Below are 15,235 nucleotides of genomic sequence, written 5' to 3' on the forward strand. Positions count from 1 at the left end.
TCTGGGATACCTCCCAGAAACTCCCCTGGGTCCAGGGAATGGGTCTGCTCTTCCACGTTTTTGTGTGGACATGCCCTTTTGGAGTAGACATGCTCTTTTGGAAGCTGAGAGCCCTGTGCTAGACAGTGGTGCATATACTGTCTTAACTTTCACAGTGGGCTTCACTGTAGTGCATGTATTGTTTTACATTAGGGATGTAAAATCCCATTTAATCAGTTAACTGGTTAACTTAACTGACTAAGTGGGATCCCAGGTGGGGGACTGCTCCAGCATGGCCGGAGTAGCCCACAGCCCGTGGGGCTGCTGGCTCTGCCGGCCCTATGCAGGCCTGCACAGGGCTGCTGCCTCCTGGCAGGCCATGGGTGGGGGACTGCTTCTGGGTGCCAGTTAACCATAACCCAGTAAGCATCACCTGGTAAGGATGATGTTTACCAGGTAACCAGTTACCCATTCACATCCCTCTTTTACTTGCACAATACTTCTATAACTACTTCAAATGTTTTCTCCAGACTTGTAATCAAATATATGGAAAACTATTTCTTTCCTTTTCAATATCCTAATTTGAAGAACTAGGCTGTGGGCTACTCCGGCCATGCTGGAGCAGTCCCCCACCTGGGATCCCACTTAGTCAGTTAAGTTAACCAGTTAACTGATTAAATGGGATTTTACATCCCTAATGTAAAACAATACATGCACTACAGTGAAGCCCACTGTGAAAGTTAAGACTGTATATGCACCACTGTCTAGCACAGGGCTCTCAGCCCTTGTGGGGGCTATGACCACCTTTACTATCACCTTTACTATCATGTAATATACCACAGCGGGTGGATTTGCGGAAATGATGTAAATATGAGGAGAAAATAGCGGCTTGTGTACATCTTATTTTGCCCAGAAGAAGGAGGATTTCAAAAACGAGCGTGGTGTTCAGAGAATTAGTGCATTCACTTATTCATGAACAAGATAAATAGAGGGCTTTACCACCCATTGGGTCAGAGTTGTGTGTGTGTGAGGGAGGACATTTCTGCTATTCAACTAATGATAAGCTTCCAGAAGAATCAAGTTATTTATAAGCATCTCTCAAAGAGATTATTCAGTCAGGTGCTGAATATTTGCTCTGAATGTATATTAAAAAGGTTGCAATATGTTTCCAATGAGTTCTCACACATATATTTCTTCTGCTTGAATACTTTGCAAGGCACCCAAACCTTTTAAAATCAAGCTTCAGGAGAAATGATGTCTGCTTTTACTTGAGCTTGATATCCTGCAGTCCAATTTAAAGTTCTTCTTAAACAGAAATGAAGTGTCCATTTGAAATGGGTGCAATTTTGCCTTTCGTTATTCCCAGAATGTGCCCAAAATACCTCAAGCAAGTGAAGATTTTTAAGAAGAGAAAACCAAATCTTGCCTCAGACAGGAGATTGTTCAATTAAATGTTCCTGGTGGGACTTAGACACTGAGGCTATGTCTAGACTGCAAGCCTCTTTCGAAAGAGAGCGTCTAGACTGCACGTTGAACTTTTGAAAAAGCGGCTTGCTTTTTCGAAAGAAAGCATCCAGTGAGTCTGGATGCTCTCTTTCGAAGAAGCCCTATTTACATTGAAGAACGCCTTCTTTCGAAAGAGGAACTTTCGAAAGAAGGCGTTCTTCCTCGTGAAATGAGGTTTACCACCATTGAAAGAAAAGCCGCGTTCTTTCGATTTAATTTCGAAAGAACGCGGCTGCAGTCTAGACGCAGGTGAGGTTTTTTCGAAAAAAGGCTACTTTTTTCGAAAAAACCCCTGAGTCTGGACACAGCCTGAGACCATGCTGCCACTAAATGTTTTGTATATAATTTGGCTATTTTGGATATGTTGGTAGAGTTTCTTGGATCTATATCTATGTGTCTACTTACCATCAGCCATGTTACAAAGAATGTATGGTTTGAAGATGGTGATTGAGTAGTGAATGAGCATAGGGCATTTTCAGGAAATAGCTTTGGATACATCATCTGTGTTACTCTCTGGAGAAAATGGAGGTATCAAATGTTGATAATTTTGCTGATGTTCTGTTTCTGGCCCCAGGAGGTGGAAAACTGAGTAACTCCTACAATGTAATTTTATTCTTCCTCACACAGTAACCGGTCAGTGCCACCCATATCTTCTGCTCTAAGAGGTAATTGTCTCTTACATGGCACTTTTATTCTTGATGTGTAATTTACTATTTCTACTCAGGCCATTTTCTCCCCTTTCCTTTCCTTTTTTGTTTCTCAAGCCCCCCATTTGCTCTCCCCCATGCCAATTTCAATAGTTCACTATATCCCCATTTTTTCCTCTTCTTTAGCATCCTTTGCTATTACTTTCATTTTACCCAAGACAGATTTCATACGCTTTGAAAAATAAGTTCAGAAACAGCAAATGTAACTGAACATGAGTTCCAAAGGGCAGCAACAAGCACGACATTTAACAACAAAGGAGCTAAAGACTATTTATAGGGTAGCAAGGAAAAGATGATGGAGGACTTGGGAATTCATCCTGTTCTACTAATAAGTCTTCACCTCTTGTAATAATTCACCTATTTTCAAGGGCTCTCTTGTACATTAACACTTTCCATAAATCAACAGCTTTAATAAAAGTGTTGTGACCCCCAGTTAACAGGGAAAACTTCCTCTGAAGGGTTTGCCTCTGAAGGGCTTTTGTGCGAGATCACAGGGCTCCCAGCACCAACCACGCTCTGCCTCCCAGTTGCTCCCCTGCCCCCGCTCCCGCCAAGCTTCCCTCCGGCATCCAGCCGGAAATTCACAAAATGCTGGACATTGCACATGTCTGGTATTTTCTGAATTTTTCTACCGGACAGACGGCGCAAACACCGGACGGTCCAGTAGAAAATCGGACACCTTGGCAACCCTACCCACAGTCATTGAAATGGCTAGGCTAAAAATTATAGCCTGATGGCTTTCCCTCCTTTTTCCTTGAAAAGGAGTTGACTTGGCTTAGGTTCCTGACTGGAGGAAAGGGTTTATGGCTTATGAACAGAGGCAACACCCTCTGACTTGGATTTAGGTGCCTAACCCTCCTCAGTAGCTAGTTTAGACAGCTCCCACTGAGCATGCTGACTTTTATGAATCCTACTAGCAGCTCTAGTAATTCTCTCCATGAATTATATAGGCAGCTTGAGTGATTAACTCAAGGTCATGTGCAGTGGGTGAACCATTAGCTGAGGAGGCTAGCCCTGCCTGAGAACCTGTCCCCCTTTCCTTCACATGGACTCCTTCCTCATGGCCAGCCTCCTCCCGAATCCCCCAGAGCACCAGCAGCCTCCTCTGGAGTGCAGGGTGTGCAGACAGCTTGTGCCCATCGTCACTGCAGTTTCAGTGGCCCCAGCCTGCCCAAGCACTGTTGGCTTGGCATGGAAGATGTCGTATAATGCAGGATGGAATAAGGCAGGCCTGCCCAGAAACCTTGTGAGCAGGATTAAAGAGTTCCTTTATGAGAGCTTCATGGAGACATGCAGTGAGAATTCCCATTCGATCTCCAGACACATTAACCAGCTGTTCCAGGAACCTCCAGCTTTATAGGTTTTGATCTGAGGAAGTGGGTCTGGCCCACAAAAGCTCATCATCTAATAAACCATCTTGTTAGTCTTTAAAGTGCTACATTGTCCTGCATTTTGCTTCAACTACCCCAGACTAACACGGCTACATTTCTATCACTATTCTCCAGCTTTATAGGCACAGTGGCTGCCACAGATCACACCCAATTCATCCAGTTTTAGCAAGGTAAAAAATGTGAACTTACTAGAAATGCCCTCCCCAGGATCACATGCAGCTGCTTGTAGAAGTGACACGTTTGTGGCAATGCTTCAGACCATTCATTTGCCTCCTTTGTCTTTTGGTCCAACTGCCCCAGCTCCTTTATTTTCACTTGGCGGTGCTGGTGTCCCTGGCGTATCCATGCCCTTTGTGATCTTGGCATAGATATCTGTATTTCTTTTGTTGGTTTATAGTTTTGTAAGACCAGATTCCTCTCTCCACACTGCAATGAGGTCCAGTATCTCCTGCGTGCTCCATGCTGGTGCCTGTCTGTGACCCTGAGATCTCCTGGAGCTCATGGAACTCAAGGTCAGGTGTGCTGCCTCCTCTGAGGTCTGCTCACCACACTGGCCACACAGGAAATGAAATTCAAATTTTCCCAGGGTTTTTCCTGTTCACTTGGAGAGCAGTAGAGTTGAAAGTCCTGGCCAGACTGGTCATCCCAGGACACGGTGGGATACCTTCCAGAGGCGAAGAACTTTGACTTTCAAAGTGCTGCATCTGCAGTCTAGCAAACTTGATCATGCAAAGTTAAATTTAGCAGTAACTCCTTGTGAAAAGCAGGAGTACAGAAATCTACTTTAACAGTCCTTAAAATTGACAGAATGGGTTGGTGATGTGGATTCATTGTTTAGAAAATTGACCTAATGCAGCTAAATTTGACCTAAACTCCCAGTGAAGTCCAGGCCTCACTTGTACAAGCTCTTGTTTGGGAAGAGTTGAGGGCTGTTCTATCTCTTATGTTGTAGTAAACACCTCAATCAGGGAGTATGTATAGATGCTATTAGGTGCAGTATAACAATCCTTGTTTCTGAACAGATCTCCCTTTTAAGCTTGATAAATATTTTTAAAACTTTGTATATTTACACATATACAAATATTTTCCTTTATGGGGAAAAATGAGTTTAAATTATAGGAAATCTGAACTAGTTAGTGTAAAATCTACAAACTTCCTTCCCTTTCCCCCAAGTTTCATCCATTTCAAAACCTCATTAATTGTGAAGAGAAATTATCCCATCTTCAAGGCTGTAAAATTCTCATGACGTAAGAGATGAGCAACAGTAACTTTACACAGGCATAATATACTGTTAGAGTGAAGAGTTTGTAAGCAATGGCACGTGACTGTTCGTTACTCAACGTAAAATATACTGCTGACAATTCCAGTGTTGTGAGGCATAACTTAGCAATTACTGCTTCTAATGTAAGTAATAAAATTGCAATAATTCATTACTTCAAACATATTACGTAACTTCTGGATATAGAGAAATGGTGCTTTAGAATCACAATTAAAACCAGGGTGGAAGGGAGAGAAATTAAATTGTTGGTGAACTATTACCTGGACCGATGGCAACTTGTAAATGCTGTGAATATTTAAATAGACTAAGTAGCTAACATGTACAGGAGAGCCTTTTATAAAATATAAATTCTATACATTTAAGTAGAACTGATGTAAAGACTAGCCCTTTCACTTCTGTTCTTCTGATTTCCAGATGGCTGTGCATGTCAGTGTTGATTTTCACACTGAAGCATATAAAGCAAATGGACTGACATAGCCCTGCTCACGTCACACTGTGAGCTTTGTGCTGTCTTTGCTTTTTACTCTTATTTGCACCACAGAAGCTCTCTTTTGTACAATTTATAGCTATGCTCCTACAAAGAATTATGAATGAGGTAATTTTTTTGGTAGCATCTCTCTCTCTCTCTCTATATATATATATATAGGGGAGAGAGAAGAAATATAAGTACTTCAAATTTTAAAAGCACAAAGCAAATTAGAAATTTCCAGATAGTGGATAAACATTTTGCATCTTTTGCACTCCTGCCTTTGTATTTGAACTTTCCCCCTCTCTATTCAGGGTTTGACTCCCTCTGAATAGAAATAACACCCCATAATACTGCACTAAAGATTATATGTGCCTCAGATGTATATGTAAAGGGACTGTTAGCCCCTTACTAAAACTCAGTGGGAGTTTTTGGTTGGCCAGCTCCCAGTACCTAAAAGGGAAGGATCCATGAGAAATCAGGGCCCTGAGATTGACAGACCCAAGGGACAATGGAAAGAGGCCATCACTCCAGCTCAGCCTGACTGACAGGTTGGACAGGCCAATGAGAAGTTTAGGAGGCCAGGTCCTGTCCTCCTCCGTGTGAGCTGGGATTTTCTGGGTCTCTCTGGCTGCATCTAGACTGGCATGATTTTGCAGAAATACTTCTAACAGAAAAGTTTTTCCATTAAAAGTATTTCCGCAAAAGAGTGTCTAGATTGGCAAGGATGCTTTTGCGCAAAAGCATCTGTGCCAGTCTAGACGCGCTTTTGCACAAGAAAGCTCCTATGGCAATTTTAGCCATCGGGCTTCCTTGCGCCAAAAATTAAGGTGCCTGTCTACACTGGCCCTCTTGCGCAAGTATTCTTGCACAAGAGGGCTTATCCCAGAGCGGGAGCGGGAAAGTATTTGCGCAAGAAGCACTGAATTCTTACATTAGAACGTCAGTGCTCTTGCGTAAATTCAAGTGGCCAGTGTAGACAGCTGGCAAGTTTTTGTGCAAAAGCAATTGCTTTTGCACAAAATCTTGCCAGTCTAGACGCACCCTCTGAGAAAAGGAGAGAGAGAGCTAAGAAGAGCAGCAAGAAGAGCAAGCTGTGTTGAGAGACAAACCTGCAGTGTCAGAGCCAGAGGCTCATACAGCGCAGACCCTGTGCTAAGAAGCAGACCTGCAGTGACAGAGCCAGGCACACACATCCCAAGGAGTGTAAGTTGTGCTGAGGGGCAGACCTGCAGTGACAGAGCCACACACACAGCCCAAGGAGCACAGACCCTGTAGTGAGCAGCAGACCTGCAGTGACCAGAGAGAGAAAGGGGTCAGAGAAGCAATACAAGGAGCTAGAGTCTGGCAAAGCAGCACAGTCTGCAGCTGGGTGTGGTGAGCAGCTGGGACCAGCAAAGTGCAGGGGGAGGCTCTAGGCAGGGAGACACCATCAGCCAAGAGGCCCTGCAGGCCAGACTTGGAGAGGGATTGTAACCCTTGGAGAAGGGTCCTGCCACCTAGAGCCTGAAGTCGTGTGGTCACTGCCAGAGCAAGCCTGTCCAATCTGCAGCCCTCCTGAAGCACAGCCAGGGCCTGAGAAAGAGCCCTGGGACCTATAAGGAACAGACTATGAACTGTCCTTACACTCTGCAAACTGCTGTTTGTGATGTCCCCATGCTACAGAACAGGACTATGTGTTCTCATTTAACCTTCTTCATTTTTCCTTATTCTTTTCTTTTTAATCAGTTGCTGTTTAATAAATTGTATTTGCTTTGAACTGTATGAAATGATCACTGGGTCAAGAAAGCATCCAATGTGAAGAGAACACCTCGGAGTGGGGATACCCTAGCCCCTGCCCCAAGTGACTACAAGGTCAGGGATTAAGCCCCAGAAAATCTGGGCTCAGCCTTGTTGGGATTTTGAGGACTCTGCTACTCAGGAGAGTGGAGGGGGAGCCCTCAGAGTAAGGGAGGCCTTTGGGTAAAAAAAGGAGGAGCGGGGACTCAGATCCTTTCACTGGTCCATTTCACTGGGGTAGTATAGAAGCCAGGAAAGCTCCCCACAATAACGGGACTATTCCCCCGTGTACATATATGTGCCTCAGCCAGTAAGAGACTGGACACTAAAAAAATAAATGTATATGGAAAACTGTAACAAAGAAACCCCACCACTCAGAGCTCCTCCAGGAGATCTGTCATCTTATTTCCCCTTCAATATCCAGTTTGAAGATGGAAAAAAGCAATGTGCTTCACCCTTTCTGTTTGTGCGTGCTTTTGATAAATAGATTCTGTTCAAGATCCAGATGGCAAGACTTATCAAAATGGGAGAGATTTGGGCAAATTGCTTCAGGGACTGCTCCCAAGCAATTAAACATGACTCTCTTTCTCTTTCCGTCTCTCCCTGCAAGGTGGCACGATTTTTGGTCTGATTGGGGGGCTAGAGGGGCAAAGGAAATTAAAACTTCCTGTAGGATTTTATTTTCAGGACTGCAGCAATGAAAAAAATTAGTTAATATGTGAAAGAAACACAAGGCAAGCAGGTAGGGACAAAGTGGCTCAGTAATATCAGTTGTAAGGAAGCTGAGCATACGAAGTGATTGGACTGAATGAGCTTCACAGCCACTAAGGCAATTAGCCCAGAACCAGCTCCACACTCCACTGTTCTCAGAGAAATATATGCCAAAGGTTTGCATATGGCTTTTCAGTTACTAAGCACTCCCCATGTGAGGGAGCACAGTTCTTGGCAATGCTGCTACAGGGGAGAGTTAAAAAAAATCACAGCATCTGAATAGCAGTGATAATAAAAGGTGCAAATAAGCCATGTCTGTCAGCTTCCAGTGCAATTTAATTTGTGCTTTACAGATACGTTGTATGTGCATGAAAGTCTGTCTGGGTTTGTGTTTTGCAGTCACTTCTAGTGGCAACAGAAGGCCCTTCAAGTTGTTCTCCCTTCTAAGTATGATAATTTAACCAGTTCAGCCCAATTAAATACCAGATATTTGCCACTGTTGTGGGTTGCCAGCATGTTTAGGGCTAAATCCTTCTTGTGTAATGATTGGATTGTCATGGAGTTCAAAGAATCCAATATTTCAGTCAGGTGCTGCACATGTGCTTAAGGTTAAAATTCTGCTTAATTGTTTTCCCGAATCAGCCTAAGCCAGCATAGTAAAATCATGAACCCAACCCCCATGACTGCAGGGTCTCTGACAAGAATAGACCTCAAAACTCAAACAGATCCATTCCTGCTCATAAGGAGTGAGGAAAACCTCTCAAATGACAAGACTACATTATATGCTTAATAGTTCAGCTTTAGTCTTGAACCTGAATGTCTTGCTTGGGCAAAATATCCTCTGAAATGCATAAGATGTTTGTCTTAATCCATGCATGAACTGCGTTCATTATCAGTAAAGTCTGTGGCTAACCCTACACATGAACTAGGTTGCTACCTATATATGGCATCACAATGCAAACAAAAATAGATTTAATACAGACTAGAAAAATAATATTAATCACAGATTTTAAAAACCAGCAATGTTTTTCACTAAATATCCTTCAGGTGTAATACATAAGTACACTCTGCAACAAAGGATGCCTGTTTTGTTTAAACTTAGTTGAATATACATAAATAATGTGTTTTAATCTGGGATTAGTTATAGAGTGGGATTTCATGGAAATAGTATTGTGGAACTGAGATGTGGAGGAAAGATAAAGAAACTGATTCTCTATGGCAGGGGTAGTCAATAGGCAGACTGTAAATTGAACAGATCCCAAATCTTTTTATTTACTTATTATTTTATTATTTTCTCTTCCTCAGGATCTTCCTCAAGAAATCTGGACCTTGGAAAAAAAAATAAACTATCCCTGCTCTGTGGTTTAATTAAGAATATAAATTAATTGTAATGTAACTTTTTAGATTGCTATTAGAATATATATGTATTACATTTGATATTTAAAATCTGTCCCAAATCCTGCAAATAATTATGTACGCACTTAACTTGAAGCCAATGAGTCTATTCAGGAAGGTAAAGCCATGCAGGCTCTTAAGAGTTTGCAGGAGCAGGGTCTGTGACTCTGCTTTTGTAAACTGATTAGTCTACAATCAGTGCCCCCCCACCTGGCCACATTCATATGGTTTACAGAACTGGAATCTACAGCAGCAGGTAAATATGCTGGCAGCAGTCAGAGTTAAGACATTTGTTTAATCTGGTGCTGCTAATTAACCTAATTGATATAAAAAGCTGATGAGTGGGACGTGCGTACAATTCGGCAGTTGCCCCTTCTAGCTGTTCATTGTTAAAGGAAATAAAATGCCCTTGTTAGTGTTGCTATGTGTAAGGCCCACTATAAGATTAAACCATAGAGACGTAGCAATTATTAACAAATAGTTGTAGAGGAGGTGAAGAGTTTACCTGTCTTTAACTGGGTCAAAAAGTAATTGCAGTAAGAACTAAAAAGCATCTGACAGTTGGACTGATGAGAGAGGTTCCCTTTTGCTGATGTAGGGAGCTTAAGCAGCACAGTACCATTGAAAAGGAAGAGGAGTAACAAAGAACCCCTGTTCTCTTCAAGGTAATATTTGGGATTAGAGCATGGGATTGTGGGGGGGAATAGGAAGGAAAATAAGAGCTAATGGCATTGAAGGTACAGGAAGAAAGGAGATGAGTGTGTGTGGATACATTGAGCATGAAAGTGGTGAGAAGAATCATTGTAGGGACTTCACAGAGTAGAAGTGGGAGAGATATAAGCCCCCCATGGAAGCATTGTTTTTTCCATGAGACATTTTCTTAAATAAGCCAGGAGTTTGGAGCACATGTAGGATTTACATTTGTTTTGTTTGCCTTTTTTTGTCAGTGTCTTGGCCCTTTCAATTGTTTTCCCCACTCCCAAATAGAAGAGATTGCCTTATGAGAAAATTGAACTGGTTTGAACCTCTTGTATGATTTTAAACTCATGGGCTGTGTCTAGACTGGCAAGTTTTTCCGCAAAAGCATCTGCTTTTGTGGAAAAACTTGCCAGCTGTCTATACTGGCCAATTGAATTTCCGCAAGAACACTGACTTCCTACTGTCTGAAATCAGTGTTTCTTGCGGAAATACTATGCTGCTCCCGTTCGGGCAAAAGGACTAGTGTAGACAGCTCGGATCTGTTTTGCGCAAAAAAGCCCCAATCGCGAAAATGGCGATTGGGGCTTTTTTGCAGAAAGGAGCGTCTAGATTGGCATGGGCGCTTTTCTGCAAAAAGTGCTTTTGCAGAAAATCATGCCAGTCTAGACGTAGCCAGGAGTTAAACCCTTGTTTAACTAAAACCCTATGTGGGCACTTTTTAATTTGGCTTAACTCTTTGGGATTGAGAGTACTTTAAAAAAAAAAAAAGAGGTGCAAACATTTCAAGGGACTCTTTTCTTGCTCCCTCCCTGACCATCACATTCACTAGTGCTGAAGGGAGAAAAGAAAAGCTGTTAGATCTTGGAGGAGCTGTCCTGAATAAGACCTGAATAAGACTGCTGAAAACATGAGGTGAGAAACTTTGTTGGATTTTGATTGTTCAAATTAGGCATTTGTGAGCATTTTATCATTTTCTTGTAACTGTTTCTGAATTGTATGCCTCCATTATGTGTACTTGCTTATAATCTATTTCTTTGTTGTTTAATACGCTTGTTTACTGTTTTATCTAATTGTTTGAGTTGAAATGTCTGAATAACTATTTGAGTTAAGATTGCTTATTCTCTTGAACAAATAGCAGAATTAAAATCTGCACAGTTTAAGGGAGTGTTGAGCACTGCTGGACATAACTTCTGAGGGAAATCTGAGCCTGGGGTGGGTTGGGGTCACCATGCAGTGTAACCAAGACTTGTGAGAGTATAAACAAGGTGTGGCTGGAGACTGCAGTGTGGCTTGTGTGCTGGAAGCCTGTTTATAAGCAGCTAACATGGAAGCTACTGTAAGAATGAGGCTTTCAGGGAAAAGATGAAGGTACCATACTGCCTGGTCTGGATGTACCTTACTATGTCCCACTTAGTCAGATGATAATAACAATAGAGGCCATAGATGTATTCAAGAAAAAGAGATGGATTCTTTCCATGCTGGTAGTAAGTTTGGTTTTGACACTCTGCTTTTCTAGTTCATGCTGGCCTCCTGTTGATACACCACCAAAGTATTGTCACCCTTGCTGGGTAGGGTTACCATACGTCTGGCATTTCCCGCTATGTCCTCCTTTTTGGTCTTTAAATATCTAAAAATGTACAGGATTTTGTCCTGCTCATTCAGTGACAGACAAGATGCTTCCCCACTTTGCTGAGTCCACCCCCACCTGGGCATGCTCCCTATCCCCACCTGCAGCCTTTCTGTGGCCCTTAGACTCAGCAGCACTTTCTTAGTAGTGGGTGGGAGGGGTCACTGTGAGTGAGCAGCCACAAGCCCCGGTGTCCAGCAGGCTCAGTGAGAACGGCGATGCAGAGCTGGCAGGGGCTGAGCAGGGCACGGCACTTCCCTGGGTGGCCGGGAGCCGTGTGCAACTTGTCACCATTACGGGCCGAGTCCTGCTACCCTGGAGCCTATAAATGCCATGTTGAGGAGAGCTCCCAGCAGTGCCTCAGAGATTCCCCCACCCCCTGTAGATCTGATCCCTGCGGCCCCCACAGCCCTGTAAATACCCCCAGGGACCCAAATCACACAGAGCCCCTTTACACCACCCTAGCACCAGATCCCTGGCCCCTGCACCTGAAGTCCCACCAGCACCCCCTGGGGCTTGAACAGCACGACCTCACTGGAGCTGTGCAAACAGCCACATAGTCCAAACCCCATGTTTCTCCTGAGCCCTGCATATGCCCTCTTTGATATGTACTCCACCGAGCCCTAAAATGCCTCTAGCTCTGTAACCCTGCATCCCCCTCCAGAGTCAGGGTAGGTTACCGGGGTGGGGGGCCTAGGGCGGGTTACCGGGGCGGGGGTAAGTAGTATACAGCAGTGGTCTCCAACCTTTTTACACCCAAGATCACTTTTTAAATGACAGACCAAGCCAAGATCTACCGCCCCTTCCCTTCCTTAAAGCCCCGCCCTCTCTATTCTCCTCCTCTCCATCACTTGCTATCCCCAATCCTTATGCTGCTGCTGCTTTTTTTATTTTTATTCTTCTGTAGGAAGAGCTTTTTCCAACATTTGGCCTGTCTACACTGGGCCAAATGTCAGGAAAAAAATCCCTTCTTTTGGAAGCCACCTTATTCCTTGTGGAAAGAGGAATATAGGGGTGACCAAAAGAGCCTGTCCGCTCTTCCACTAAAAAAGCAGAAGAACAAACGCAACCCTGGATGCAGAAGAGTTTTTTCTGGGATATCTCCAGAATCCTGAAAAACTCCTGCAGTCTAGCTGGACCCTTGCTGTGTTGAGACAGGATGTGTAGGCTCTGGGGTGGGAATGAGGGATTTGGGTGTGGGAAAGGGTGAGAGGTGCAAGCTCTGGGAGGAAATCTGGATGCAGGAGGAGGTGGAGAAGGGGACACTGGCTTGGGGAGGGGGCTCCATGCTGGGCAGTGTTGGGATACTAAGCAAGCCACAGGCTTGTGGATGTGAGGGAGCAGGAATTTGGGTTGGGGTATGTGAAGGGCTGAGGGCATGAGGTTCCAGTGTTTGATAGGCTCAGATCTAGGGTCTGGGAAAGGGGGAGTGCAGGAGTGGTTGTGGCCAGATGGGGGCTTGGCCCCAATTGGGGGTTTGTTGGCCAGGCTTCATTTTTAAATAGAATACTATGTTAACCACAAAAAGTTTCTGCATTGTCTTTATTTATGAGAATGGCAGGGAACCTGCCTTTAGTCAGGGGTCACTGACCCATAGAAAAGTCATTTGGGAGCAGGGGACACAGTACTGGGGAGGGGTGCTAGTGGGTTCTGGAGCAGGGAACAGGGTGCCAATGGGGGCAAGGAAGAGGGGGCAGGGTGCCAGGACAGGTTTCTGCAGCAGGGGACAGGGTGCTGGGGGGGACAGGTTTCTGCAGAGGGGAGCAGGGGGACAGGTTTCTGTAGTAGGAGACAGGGTGCCAGAAGGAACTGGTTTCTGCAGGGGGGGCAGGTTTCTGCAGCGGGGTTGGGGGGGCAAGGGAGAGGGAACAGGGGGCCAGGAGGGCGGGGGGCAAGTTTGGGGCAGAGGAGAGGGAACAAGGTTGGGGGCAGGGAGTTCCCTACACCAGCCACGGAGGGAAGCCTCCGACCAGCGCTCCCTCCGGACTGACCGCAGGGCAGCCGGGCTGGAGCGAAGAAAAGCGGCTGCTTGGCCAGCTGGCCATGGTGCTCAGCCAGGGTGCCATCAAGCTCCATGTGGGCAGGCGCAGAGGGGAAGCCGCCCAATCAGCTGGAGCGCGGTTCAGCCTCCTCTGGGCTGAACGCCACAGCCAGCAGGCCAGGCAGCTTCTCATCCCTCCAGCCCGGCTGCCCTGCGCTCAGCCCAGGGAGGCTGCACCTAGCTCCAGCTGTGAAAGCCACAGTCAGCTGGCTGGGGTGTTTCAGCCCTCCTGACTTCCCAGCTCTCACCATTCCTCGCAGCTACTCACCTGTGTTGTTGCTCAGTGATTAGCTGCACCTCAAATGAGGAAATCTAATGTAAATGTACTGCGCAGGTGCGCAGTTCAGAGAGGGCTCAAGAGCTATTCTTAGAGCCCCTGAGATCTACCGGTAGCTCACGATCTCCTGAGCCCTGCATATGCAGGTATACAGTAATTCCTCATTTAACACTATAGATATGTTTCAGAAAATGATCATGTGAAGTGAAAATGTGTTAAGCGGGGTCAATTTTCCCATTGAAAATAATGGAAGAGGTGGGGGTTGTTTTTCAAGCGGTGGTGTCTGTTGGGACCCGGATATAAGGTTGGGGGAGAAAGGGGACTGGGTTACAGCAGGGAGGGGAGGTATTTGGCTCTGGGGAAGGGAAGGAGAGTAGAGGGGAGAGGGATTAGGTTGGGAGTATGCCCCGGTGATGGATCTGCCGGGACCCACACTTCGTCCGGTGAGTGGGGGTCGCCGGGGAACAGAGTGGCGAGGGGCAAACCCTTTGCTGCTTTGTAGGGAGGCGGGGGAAGCCCCACGCAGCCACCGGCAATGGGCCAGCTGGGGAAATCATGTTATTCCGGGGATGGTTGTGTAATTCAAAAAACGTTCCCAAAAAAAAAATTGTGCTATTGTGAAAACGTGTTAAGGAGGCACGTGTTAAATGAGGAATTCCTGTACAGTATATTTTATATTTTATATTCACATTGTATATTCACTGTTACTCATTGTATATGCTCACCATGTATTCATGAGTCATAGATATAGATACAGTAAAGCTCCAATAGTCCGGCACTCCTGATAGTCCGGCGTCAAAATGGCAAGAGCCTAGTGAGTGAGCTTCAGTAAAAAATGAGTCACAAGGTAGCAGCAGCAGCAGCAGCTGAACTGAGCAAAAAGGGTAAAAAAGGCTTAAACTAAAACATTACAGTATACTGTATACAGTATGTGCAATAAAAAGGGTTAGGAATACTTTATATACAATATATAATCGGTTTATAGTACCTCCTGATAGTCCAGTTTATCTGATAATCCGGCACCACCTACGTCCCATAGGTTCCGGATTATCGGAAGTCTACTGAATATAGTATATATAACACATGACTACAATGTGAGTTGGTAGACACTGATACACTCTCCCCTCAGGAGTGTCCTCTTTTTTGAAAGTTCAAATATGGTAACCCTATTGTTGGGCAGAGATTGAATGAAGATGGAGATTAAACTACACTTTTGTAGTCTTGAGCTGGCGTCTGCAGAACTAGTAGAGGCATATTGGTGGTGAGGTTTGGAGCTGTTACTCATGTCTGTGGAGAACAGATAATTTCAGTTTTCAGGATGTAAATCTAGCACCCATCATTGACATTAAATTCACTTAAATATTTTTTATTGAATTTT

At 44.7% G+C, this 15,235-nt stretch overlaps 1 long non-coding RNA gene across 1 annotated transcript in view; it reads left to right on the top strand.

Annotated features, from left to right (window-relative positions):
- The first annotated feature begins 9,615 nt into the window (after positions 1 to 9,615).
- LOC142830293 (uncharacterized) overlaps positions 9,616 to 15,235 on the top strand; it is a 46,641-nt gene continuing 41,021 nt past the window's right edge. Inside the window, exons 1-2 of the long non-coding RNA XR_012905446.2 lie at positions 9,616 to 9,878; positions 10,742 to 10,824. This is a non-coding gene — a long non-coding RNA (uncharacterized LOC142830293). The remainder of the gene's footprint in view (positions 9,879 to 10,741; positions 10,825 to 15,235) is intronic.

The sequence above is a fragment of the Pelodiscus sinensis genome, chromosome 7 (genome assembly GCF_052426305.1).
Source record: "Pelodiscus sinensis isolate ZL-2025 chromosome 7, ASM5242630v1, whole genome shotgun sequence".
NCBI classification, from domain to species: domain Eukaryota; kingdom Metazoa; phylum Chordata; order Testudines; family Trionychidae; genus Pelodiscus; species Pelodiscus sinensis.